Genomic DNA, 13,300 nt, shown 5'->3' with positions numbered 1-13,300 from the left:
GTGGTTTTGCTCACTGTGTTGCAGTGTTATTTGCATAGAGGTCAAAAGGACAGCCTGAACCAACAGAATAATTAATAGGTTTGTTATTTCTGTGTTATGTTCACCGTATGTGCAATATTTTTTGTGTAGAGGTCATCAAGGGACCACTGTTACCCATAGGATAAGTCATTCATGCCTTATTTTTGTTTTGTTTACTGGCGTTTTTCATATAGGTGTCAAAATGTTCTCAAGAGGGCTTTGTTACGTCTTGTGCAGAGGTTAAAGGAACTGACTCATGCAATTCTGTGCTTCGTCGCACCCTGTGATATACTTGTCCTCTTCTCAAGCATCTTAGTGATAAGTGATAGTTTCTCATGTAAAGTTATATTTTCCACTTGTATGTGGTTTATGAAATGCTTTAAAGTATTTAAGATTGTTGGTTATTTTGTCAATGTATGCATTTCAAATACAAAAATGTTGTCTTGGTTTTAGCTTTTGAACTCAATGCCCTTTTTAGCGCTTTTGCCAAATATTTTCTTGTGGGCTTTAAATGAATGTTCCCATTTGGAATATCATATGCATTGGATATAGCAGAGATGGTTCAACTTTCATGAATAATAAAAGTGTATGACTTGACCTCCATCTTTTCCTTTTAGGATTCGGTATTTTTTCCTTATACTCCATTCACAGCTAAAGTGACAAGTCCATGCAAGTGACATGCTTGCTGGATGAGTCAATTGCCCGACTGCTCTCTTCGGGAAACTGATTGTTGACTGGTCTAGTGAGCACGGTATAGCATAATTCCGTCAGCTTAGCAGTGAATGGAGTATAGGGGACGAAATACAGAACTATATACAAGGGATCAAATTTACTCCTATGGGACTAAATACAAAGGATAATATTTACTCCTGCGAGACTAAATGCTAGGGATAAACATTTCCTCCCTTGGGACTAAATGCTAGGGATAAACATTTCCTCCCTTGGGACTAAATGCTAGGGATAAACATTTCCTCCCTTGGGACTAAATGCTAGGGATAAACATTTCCTCCCTTGGGACTAAATTGTAGGGATAAACATTTCCTCCCTTGGGACTAAATGCTAAGGATAAACATTTAGTCTTTTGGGACTAAATGCAGGGGATGAACATTTAGTCCTAGGGGTCTAAGTGTAGGGGTGCAACTGTTAGTCCTTGGGGTGCATGTGAAGGGGTTCAACACTTAGTCCTCGAGGGAGACTAACGGGTGGGGTGCAACAGTTACTCCTGTCCCCGTTAGTCCCCTAGGGGACTAATGGTAGTGGCAGCGCATTTACTCCCCGGAGGGACTAAGTCACGCTCCCTTTTTTTTTAGAGTGTACCCTATATCTGTACCACGAGCAGCAAAAAAATTGTCTACTGAACTGTATGCCGCGCTGCGTCGTGGAAACACAGTAGCGCGCGTTCTTTGGTGCCCCCCTTCTGGGAACTTTATCCACGCAAGCCACATATATTCGCTACAACTAGTAGGCGAGACCAGCTACCACCCCATAATAAAACACGGAGCTGTCGCTCATTCAGCCATCGTCAAACTTAGCTAGGTGCTTGTAGGTACCTAGTAGGGAAGGGCAGTTAAATTTTAACCGCGGTTAAAGTTAACCGACCTCGAGCAAACGGGCTCTGAAGAGAAACACCAATGCGGTCGCGAACGTCGAAACTGCGTACGCCGCTGCCATTTTGTCAAACGAAGCGATGGGGCCATGCGTGCCTCCCCGCATCCCTACCGAGCCAGTCACGTGATATCAAGATCCGTCTCCTAGGTACTGCGGCTAGCTTTAGCCACGGTTAGCGCTTCACCGCGCTTCGAGCAAACGGCCCCTGCTCACACCTCTATTGAGAGTGCAACATATAAACCCCGTGACTTCGATGGAACAGATGGACACAGCAATACAGGCTCTGAATAGTTGCAGGGAGGTGGCGCCATGTAGTAGCGGTTTCTGTAGTCGATACACTACGCTGCTCCCTACTTTCTGATGCCAAAATCCCACTAGGATTTTTTTTTTAAAACAAAACCACTACACCCATAAATCTTTGCGACCCTCCCCCGTTTACTTGCTTCGCCCTCGGAACCTCCCCAGCGTCCCTGTATTTGGGCAACGCGCTGCTCTCGGCTTGCCCTTTTGTATTATTATTAGTGCAACAACTAAAGCTTGTTCGCCTCGAAACTCCACTCGGCCAACAACACTCGGCCCGCGCCTTGCCGATTCTCCACATGGGGCGATCGAACCCGTAGCCCCCTTGGCGACCGAACACCCGGCCAGCGACAGACGGGTCGAGGAGCCCAGTTGTGTTTGATAGGAGAGCAATAATAAAACCTGACCTTACACCATATGATCAACATTCTCCAAATCATTATTTGTTTTCCCTTGGCGAACAATACGTAGCTATGTTCTAATTGTGCGAAATATGTTTTTTTCTCCTAGGCCGTGGCCTCACAGACAACTCAAGAAGCCTGAAGGTTTTCCCGACCCCATTAGAAAAGTTCTTGACAGGCTTTCAGACATTTCAAGGCATTGTAAAGGGGACTTAAGATATTTCAGGAGAGCCTCCGATGGGGCCAACGAACGCACCAGGAAATATCGGTGCACCCTCCAAACATCAGAAGAATTCCTGAAGTCCCCTTCACACCCTTTAAAGAATTCCTGAAGTCCCCTCAGAGCGATTTTATATAGGAGCACGACAGGAGAGCGCAGCGATACGAGAGTGTTCGACAGCAGAACGGCGCGACACAAGAGCGCACGACAGGAGAGCGCCGCGACACGAGAGCGCAGGACAGTAGAGCGCCGATTCACCAGAGCGCGCGACACGAGACCGCACGACAGCAGAGCGGCGCGACACCAGGGCGCACGAGAGGAGAGCGCCGTAAAACGGGAGCACACGACAGCACAGCGCCTCGACACCAGAGCGCACGACGGGAGGGCGCCGCGACACGAGAGCGCACGACAGCAGAGGGGCGCGACACCAGTGCGCACGACGTGAGAGCGCCGCGACATGAGAGCGCAGGACAGCAGAGTGCCGCGGCGCCAGAGCGCAAGACGGGAGAGCGCCGCGACACGAGAGTGCATGACACCAGAGCGCCGCAAAACCAGAGGGCACGACAGGAGAGCGCCGCGACACGAGAGCGCACGACAGCAGAGCGCCGCGACACCAGAGCGCAAGACGGGAGAGCGCCGCGACACGAGAGCCAACGACAGCACAGCGCCTCGACACCAGAGCGCACGACGGGAGAGCGCCGCGACACGACGGCGCACGACTGAAGAGCACCGCGACACCAGAGCGCACAACAAGAGAGCGCCGCGACACGAGAGCGCACGACAGCAGAGCGGCGCGACACCAGCGCGCACGACGGCAGAGCGGCGCGACACGAGAGCGCAGGACAGCAGAGCGCCGCGACACCAGAGCGCGACAGGAAAGCGCCGCGACACGAGACCGCACGACAGCAGAGCGGCGCGACACCAGGGTGCACGACAGGAGAGTGCCGCGACACGAGACCGCACGACAGCAGGGCGGCGCGACACCAGAGCGCACGACAGGAGACCGCCGCGACACGAGAGCGCACGACAGCAGAGCGCCGGGACACTAGAGCGCACGACAGGAGAGCGCCGCGACACGAGACTGCACGACAGCAGAGCGGTGCGACACCAGAGCGCAGGACGGGAGAGGGCCGCGACACGAAAGCGCACGACAGCACAGCGCCGGCACACTAGAGCGCGCGACAGGAGAGCGCCGCGACACGAGACTGCACGACAGCAGGGCGGCGCGACACCAGAGCGTACGACAGGAGACCGCCGCGACACGAGAGCGCACGACAGCAGAGCGCCGGGACACTAGAGCGCACGACAGGAGACCGCCGCGACACGAGACTGCACGACAGCAGAGCGGTGCGACACCAGAGCGCAGGACAGGAGAGCGCCGCGACACCAGAGCGCCCGACAGTAGAGCGCCGCGACACCAGAGCGCACGACGGGAGAGCGCGCGACAGGAGAGCCCGTGCCATTAGAGCGCGCGTCACGACAGTGCATGTGCGCGCATTGGGAATGCTCGATTTTGGAATCTTCAAACACATGTTTTCTCTAATGGCGCAGTTTTTTGCATGTAAGTTAGTTGCCCAATATATTGTAAGTTATACGCAACATACAGGGCGTTTTTTGTTTTATCAAAACGATATTTGTTTAATGTAGGGCTTTGTACTTTGTGAATGTTGTCTTAGGTATGTGCTGTTCAAGGTTGGTCGACATGGGAGGTACCAATATACGGTAAAATGTTGGGCAATGAACAAAACGTCTCTAAATACCCCTTTAATTTACTGTTGCATGGTTTATGTTGCAATTGCAAGTACCGCCGTCTAATAACGTTGTTGGTTGGGGGTTCCAGAGAAAATTTCCCTGCAAAAAATGTCCCCGGAAAAAAATATGTTTCGGAAAAAAGATCTGTAGGTGTAAAGTAGAAAGAAAAGCCACCAAAGGGTTCTCTATTCCTCTATTTCCCTGATTCTCATGACATTCGGGAGCTCCGGTCGTTGTCTGGTCCAAGTGACCTGACCCATGCTAGACTACGTCCGCCGTGTCGCGCAATCATTCAATCTTTGAATGTTTTTCTTTTTTTGTTAATATAATTGAGCGGCAATCAATAAACCGCTATATTTCCGAAATTCTGAATCTTGCTTCTTCACTTCGAGTTTGCAAAAATTGTATTTTTTAGACTTCCTACAAGTCTGCGTACTCAACGAATAAAATCACGTAAAGCGTTCGATCCGAGAAAACATGTGTTTGAAGACTCTAACATCGGTCATTTTCAAGGTGCGCGCATGCGCTTTCGTGACGCGCGCTCTAATGGCACGCGCTCTCGTGTCGCGGCGCTCTCCAGTCGCGCGCTCTCCCGTCGGCGCTCTTGTGTCGTGCGCCCTCGTGTCGTACAGTCGGCTATGGTGCCGCTCATGCACAGCTGCTGCAAAGCGTCTATATGTTTCGCCGTCAGGCCTACTGACAAGCAGAACTAGAAATGTTTACCTCTAAAGATAAACAATAGGCTATTGTTTCCCTGCAACATTGTGGCTGTATTCTTCTGTGAGCTACCCTTTGGCTGTGTTGACATCCCGAACTCTCCTCCGATACACGCATTGGATCAGAGATAGGGCAGTTATTGTAGCCGTTATAATTTCAGTTTTCTTGGCCGCAACCTTTTGAGTTCTGCTACTTTTCAGTTATTTTTCGTTTTAACACAAAATATGTCAAATCGTTGAGGAAAGAGTAACGGAACGCCACGGAAACCGTTAGAAAATGAGTAACACGTACTTCAGAGGACGATCTGTATAGAATTGTCTTAAATTGGAAAGAAATCACTAAAGTCTAAACACACCCAACAGAACTAAACCCACGACCAGTTAATATGAGCTCAATATTCTACCAGTGTGCCTATTAGTGGGTTCACTTTTTTTCTTGACGCGCCAATCGATGGGTAGACGATCTGGCGTTGTCTCAAGACGGTGGTCTTTACTAACTGATCAAACACGAGCGCCGATCGCCGGCGTTAGGCGTTTTGGTGTTCGGCGTTACAGCGTCCGGCCTTTTCGTTCGGCGTTTGCGATCCGTGTTCAGTGTTCGGCCGATCGGCGTTCGCGTTCGAACTGCTCATAGGAAGAAGCAAGAAACAAAACACGTGTCCACTGTCTTGGTGCTTAGTGGCAGCCGAAAGAAATACGACTGACTCCGTGTCACGGCAAACCAAAAAGTACGTTTATTCCCTCGTCGCCCTGCACAAACAACGGACCCCATTGCACGCGCGTGCGTGCCTCGCTTACAGAAAGCGGAAAGTTCAAAGGAGGCTGAGGCCACACCCACCATAACATAAAAAGGACTTAGTCTGGTATAAAATATTTGCAACGTGCGCGCACGAAAGCGTCGTGGTGGTCGGCCTTCCACGATTGGCTGAATGCTGAATATGACGTCAGCAAAAGAGTTTTCTTGGACGGGGATAAGAGGGAGGTGAGGACTTCAATTCTGACTGTGTTGACGGTGTTGGTTTCAGAACGCTATGATTTCAAGCTTCCGCCATGCTAGTTACAAACACAGTCGAAATTGTTGTTCGCAAGGCAATGACGTCACGAAAGGTAACCATACGAGGGCGCCCCCGAAGCATCTCGCCGCTAATACCCAAATAAAAATAAATCAATATTCCCCACAAACTCCGAAGATTGCCCCGGACCCACCGTAGCTCGGAGCACGTAGAGCGAAAGCGATGCAGACCCCCGTTATACTGAAGGGGTCAGGTGAACGGAGCCAAGAGAGCTTCACGCGGTGGCATAATAGGAAATAGCCGGGGTCACGACTGGTTAGATTCTGAATCGACTGAGTACACCCTACTGAAGTAGTATGACCTCAAAATGTAGTTCAAGTAAGTACACTAGTTTACATTGAATTAGGGTGTAACTATTTAGCATTGCATCCGAGATTTTGGGTGCAGCAATATCGGATGCCATGGTAGTGGAAGCGACAGTCTAACCAATATACAGATGATGCACTTTAAGATATCAGGTTAGGATCCATACCGCACTGTACTTTGCCTTACCACTATGAATGAACTGTCGCACAGACTACAAGCAGTGGGCTGTAGCTTAGTCTCGTGGTTTCATTATACAAACACTTCCCTATCCGAGGCATTATCGAAAGCAGGGAGCTCATGCTCATGCATTGGCAGTCCATTTTAAGGTCAAACGAAGTACGGAGGTGTAACGAGTCGCCTCATTTAATTGCAGATTAAATCTATTCTGTGCTAGTATCGATACAACCTTTTTCACTAATTGCGACACACTGGTTATTAAGAAACCGCGACGAGGCTACGTGGGACTGTTCAAAAGCATAGAATTGCTTGGAATACAAAAATGAGGCTGAACCTTGACATGCTAATACCTTTACGCAGTATCACGTAACGAACTTCATTTCACGGTCGAAAGGTCTTTTCCACGTCCTAGTCGTCGAGCTGCATCCGTATGCGCAGTGAATAGCTTAGTACAATCTGAAAGCAACTTATAGCAGTAAGTTTTTATAGGCGCGTTCAATTGTAATTGGGATGCGCAATTTCAATCGATGCTCTCTTGGAAAGGTGTAAAGGCTCACACAGATCGTTGCATGGAAGCATAAAAACAACTTCAGGGAGAGCTATCTCCATGATTTCCAAATAAATTCTTCGTCCCTGTAACACACTTCGTGGCGCAAAATATTTGCTTGCGAAGCTGTTCATTCAACGTGTAGTACTGTCCAAAGTAAAATTCCAAACTGACTCGCAGTCGATCGCGGAAATGTACGACTAAAAAAGACAATACTGTAGGTCACCTTTTTTAAAAATCGAAGATAGAAAGTAACGTCGGAAAAGAGGGACCTACATCTTTACTTGTACTCTTCTGTAAAATCATTCAAATCATACGGCAGCTATGCTGAAACTTGATTATAATGCAATTAAATGCAAAGGTGCAAGCGAACTGGACAAGAATGCCGAAAATAATCCCTGGAGAAGGGGAACAAGAGGGACAAAGGACAAACACAAATCTCCAAACACAGCTAGGTGACTGGTGCGCGACCATAATGGCGAGGTCCCGGGTTCAATAGCCGGACCAGGCGGATTTTTTTGGTCGCGCACCAGTCACCTAGCTGTGTTTGGAGTTTTGTGTTTGTCCTTTGTCCCTCTTGTTCCCCTTCTCCAGGGAATATTTTCGTCATCCTTGTCCAGCTCGCTTGCACCTTTGCATTTAATTGCATTATAGTCATAACCTGAAATTGCAAGCTTCACCCTTGTTGGTGTTAGACTGGTGGCGGTTGATAAAACCCGTTTGCTCTACCGATGTCTAACCCCTGGTTAGCTTAATTGGTAGAGCGCTCCACCTGTAATGGAGAGGTTCCGGGTTCGATACCCGGACCAGGCGGATTTTTTCGGTCGCGCACCAGTCACCTAGCCGTGTTTGGAGATTTGTGTTTGTCCTTTGTCCCTCTTGTTCCCCTTCTCCAGGGATTATTTTCGTCATGCTGAAACTTCTAGGCCTATGCCGAAAACAGTAATATCTACAACCGCCCACACACAGATCGCGTTCTATCAACCGGAAAATAAAAAAATCCTACGAGTAGCGTCTTTAAACATACGCGACTCCGTTTAATGGTAACATTTTACACCTGGATAACCTTCCTTTATGGGAAGTGGCGCATGATATAAAAAGTATGTCTCCACACTCTCGCAGATAGAATTCCGGGAACACTGCCTCCGGGTTGCTACAAGTGCCACCCGCACAACCAGTGGCGGAATCATTCAGAAGGGGATTCGGATATCCTGACCCCCCTCTTAGATTCCACATGAATAAAAATTAGGGCGGGTAAGTGGAGGAGGGGGGAATGGGTTCTCAAACATGATGCGCTGACCCTCCCCCTCCAGAAATACCTGCACCCGACCCAGCGCACAACCGCACAGCCCAGAGGCCGATCTCGGCCTGTGAGCGATAGGCGCAGTGGCCGACGTGCGGGTCTACTCAAGTTTCCCCGCGCGCGCACAGGAAGAGCGACGCACGCAGTATTGGCCGCATTAAAATTCACACCAAACAAAAAATGCGCGCGAGAAAAGGGGGAATGTTCCTCCGCGCAACACTGACCGCGCGACACGTTTGGTACCTGATGATTGGGGGTTCCGCCGGACACTGTTAGTATATTAGTAGGGTTATGAAGGAGGAGAGGTGCCAGAGGAAAGGAGAGGTATGATGCTTCGACCAAACAGTCTTCTTCAGTTATACTAAAAGGGGAGATGACAGATCAAAATATAGACAACATATATACAAAAATAGAAAAAACACGTTACAAAAAAACATAAAAATATGTCGAACAAAAAACTATAAAGGCCCGTTCACACTCTTGGAACCGTGTACGACCGAGAGAGACGAGACCTGTTTTAACACCTTAAAATTTTTTTAGAACGAGAGAACACACTGGCACTCTGGCGTCATCTGTGCGGTGACCCTGGAACTATATTTCACAAGAGCGAAGGTTTTGCGGGATTTCCGAGGTCAGATGTCCGTAATACCTATAAAAAAAGCTTGTTTATAACATTTACAAACCTTTTTCGAGCCAAGAAAGAAAGGATAATGCGCGAGAGAAATAGAAGATATGCCGGGCCACCAAGTTTACACCTCGACCCAATAGATGGCGCCAGTGTGGCCCCCGTTCAGAGCCGTGTATTGGGATTGTTTGGCCAATAGGCGGAGCAAAGGCCGCTGCCACGCTTAGAGCGTAAACTAAGTTTGGTGAAAGCCTATCGACGAAAACTTTGCGAAAGTGGGCTTTTTCCTTACCCCAAAAGGCGTGACTGCCAGGTGTGAGAGGATGGCAGCCTTCACTTTGAAAAAAAGCTTCACTCGCTAATAAGAAATGCAAAGAATTTTTCATTAGCGGCGTTCATGGTGAGCCGCGCGGTACGTTTCTGCGCAGGAACGTACACTGTAGGCACGACGCAGACACGAAGGCGAAAGAGCAACACGGTCACACGGCCGAAGTAAAGAGAGTCCGCTAGAGACAAAAAAAAAAAAAAATAGAACTAGCAAAACAAAACAAAAAGTAATTAGGCAGTGCTTCAAACGCACCGAAGTAGAAAAATTACAGTTCTTGCTTGAGAGATACCGCCGTGAGCACGGTGCGGACACGGAGCGTTAACACCTGAACGGAACGCTCCACGGAGCTGAACAAGCACCACCGTCGCAGTGCACAAGTCCGCCAGCCAAAATACAACAAACTAACAATACAAAAAAAACTCCTATCGCACTTCAAAAGCAAAAAAAAAACTCCCTAGTTTCGCCTAAAAATCTTTTGAAAGTTGTAAAATGCTCCAAAACCACGCAGAAAGTTTCGGCCGGACGACAGCCGACAGGTACGTAGGATTGAAATAGACCACGAAGATGGCGACCGTGGTGGTCGATGCTAGCGGCCCTAGCGAGTGACGTCACTGAATGTCACTTACAGGATGGCCCATAATGTAATATGGGGACTTTACATATCATTTCATTGTTGAGATTTTCCGATACGGTTCATACAGTAAAGAACGCCCTCAAGGTATTTACCAATGCGGTTCATACAGTGAAGAAAGGCCTCAAAAAATCATAGGGAATAGACCTTAAGCTCAGACTTGCCCAACGGTTGCTCATGTGCCACGGAGCACCCCCTCCAAGCGGAACCCTATTGAAAAAACCAGAAAGGATTTCAAGCTGGGCAAGCTGGTTTAGCTAGTTTTTGAGCTGGTTCGAGCTGGTTCGTGCTGGTTCGTGCTGGTTCAGCTGGTTTTTAAGCTGGTTCGAGTTGGTTCGTGCTGGTTCAAGCTGGTTCAAGCTGGTTCAAGCTGGTACGAGCTGGCACTGCAGCTGGGCAAGCTGGTTCGAGCTGATACTGAAGCTGGTTCAAGCTGGTTCGAGCTGACACCGCGGATGGGCAAGCTGGTACTTGAGCTGGCTCAAGCTTCTCATGCTGGTTCAAGCTGGTTCAAGCCGGTGTTGCTGGGAGCGCGCACGCGAAGGTCGGCGAGAGCTTGTCGAACTGGCATTGCCGGGAGCGCGCGCGCCAAGGTCGGCAGGGGTGGGGACGACGCCACGTCTTGTTCTTTGTCCTCTCGTTTTTGGTGGACGACCGGGCGCTTCAGGCACGCTGCGAGCTTCCTTTGTGTGCGAGAAAAGAGAGAGAGTGAGTGGTAGGAACGGAGAATTTGAGACACGTTTGGCTTTCTTGGACAGATTTTCAAAGGGAAGGCTGTGTGCGCGTTGTTTGGCGACTACTTGACGGGCGGCGCAAGCGAAGCGGGATTTAGGGAGGCGGCGAGCGGCAGTCCGTTCAGCGCGGGGAGAAATCGGATGCCCCGACGGAACCGTCATTTCGTGACTTCGAACATCCGTGTGCTCGTGAATACGGTGGTGCCGAGGAGTATCGCCAATGCCATCCAAGCCACACGGATTTCCTCGCCCCTGCCGACTACGCAAGAGGACGCTTCGCCCCTATTACGGGCGGGACCCAGGTTCGCTTTTCTCATCCGTGTAGTATTTTTTATTGTTATTGCCTGTTTTTGGCGTGTGTCTAGTATTTTTCGTGTTGAGAGATAAGCAATCTAGTTTTAATAGCATTGTTTGTTTTGCACTCTGCGCCGGTTAGTACTGTGTCAGCGCAGTGGATGTATAGCATCGGAGCTCATGTGCAGACCGCACATACGAAAATAATAAATTCGATGCCGAGCTGGCTTTTCTAAAGAGTTTGGCTTGTTTATCGTGTTTATTCATTAAAACTGGTTAAAATGGTGGGGAAGTACACCAGCCTAACAAGCATGGGCAGTTCACCCAGCATGACCCAGTATTTGCCCAGCATTCACCCAGCACGACCCAGCATCCAACCAGCTCGACCAGCATGACAAGCTGGGCATGCTGGGGCAATAACCCAGCATGAAGCTGGGATGCTGTAACCAGCTTGTGCTGGTTTTTTCAAAAGGGAACGTCTCCAACTGAACGCATACTGGACCTTTGCATTCCCAGGAGAGCGTAAAAGGCAATCCTGGAGCAGTTGCCAACACATTCCAAGCAACACGTCTATGAAAAGAAGAACCACGCAACAAGAAGGGTCATAAGGTCGCAGTTCGCAATAGACCCTTTCCGAAATACAGTCTGGCCACTTTGATCACTATCATCATCTGTGGAACGGCATCTGTGCCGCACCAATGGCGGCCTTCTAGTGACTTAGGAAATTGAAAACAACGCGCAAAAAGACGAAGACAACGAGAGAAGAGCACAGGACATGCGCTGACTATCAACTGAAATTTTATTAAAAACGGCTCAAACAAGAAAACACCACACAGCCAACCAACGCCGAAAGCAGCACTTATTGGTGCCATAGTATGTTGATCATTTGTTAAAACATCCGCTCGTGTAAAAAACAAGATAATAATGCGGCACCAAAGTGAAGATCTATAATACGTAGCACGAAACAACGATAGAAATGTTCCTTTAGAAAAGTGAAAGTCCTTTGGTTATAGGATATTTAATATATAAATTAAAAGTTATAATATATAACTTGTAGCGGAAATTAAGGAGGTTGTGCTGACATGCCCTGACATGGTGTGTGCGCTTACGCACGAACGGACTCTTAAACGGGTGAGGGACGGAAAGATTTCTGGGTGTAAGGGGTTGTTTAAAAAAAAATATTCCAACTTTCAAAATAAACGCGCAGCCGGGCGTTGCACAGGATAGGTAATGGACGAAAATAGAGACAGTGCAGCTTTCTCAGATAGCGATAAGAATATGGCAAGGGTAAAGCCAAGGCACCGCCAGTCCCCTGCGTGTGTAACATGGTTTTGTACAGCTTGCTCTGAAAAATATTTGTAGACTAACCGTAGTTAACGTTTTGTTTGTTGTTTTTTTTGTTTTTTTTGCCCCTTGCAGCTGGTGAAATAATACAAGATACAAGCAGCAGGGTGCACCAGCTCTTTTTAAAAGAACTATTTCAGGGGCCAGATCGACTCAACGCCCTTTCGCTTTTTCTTTTTTTTTTACCGTCCATTTCATGTTTTTTTTTTTTTTGCCACATATATTGCCATAAAACTTCCAAACGACCGACTCAATGCTTTAAAAATGATTTATTGTGAAAGGGGAAGGTTACAAATTGCTTCAGAATAAAGTTTTGATATCTGCGTGCTAGATATATATATTGCGCAGGGTGTCAGACACTTTGGCGTATAGCGACTTGATCATGAACGACAGCAATTGTTATGTTTTAGATCTTTAAAGAAAACTTTATTTACTGACAAAGTAAGACACCGTTGTGGAGCCGGCTTCCATTTCTGCTGTCCGTCTCCTCTAGGAGTTCGTTGTGCCGGGCGCAGGCTTGGGCGGAGCGGTTGCGCTCAGAGAGCCTAAATTCCAAACCACAGGGAGCGTTTGCAATTTACTGGCGGACGCCCTGGGAACATTCTACTGCCGCGTGACGAGGGGGAAATCAGGCAGAAAGGCGGAGACGCTTGCCGACGATCACCGCTTTCGGCATGTGGCCCGACTGCTCGAAGCGCGGTTAAGCGCTGACCGCGGCTGAACTTAACCGCGGCACCTAGGAGAAGGATTTTGAAATCACGTGACTGGGCTCGATGGGGATGCGGGGAAACATAGGGAAACATGGAAGTGCCCCGGTGAGTGAGCGCCGCTCGCTTTGGAACTAATATGTCAGTGTAGCAGCAATATCGGGCGCGTTATACCCCTGTCAGAAGGGCTAGTTTAGTGTCACTACAAGCGAGTGC

Source organism: Ixodes scapularis, unplaced genomic scaffold (assembly GCF_016920785.2).
Source record: "Ixodes scapularis isolate PalLabHiFi unplaced genomic scaffold, ASM1692078v2 PGA_scaffold4__175_contigs__length_147842914, whole genome shotgun sequence".
NCBI lineage: Eukaryota > Metazoa > Arthropoda > Arachnida > Ixodida > Ixodidae > Ixodes > Ixodes scapularis.
The sequence above is the reverse complement of the archived record's forward strand: the minus strand, read 5'-3'. Positions refer to the sequence as shown.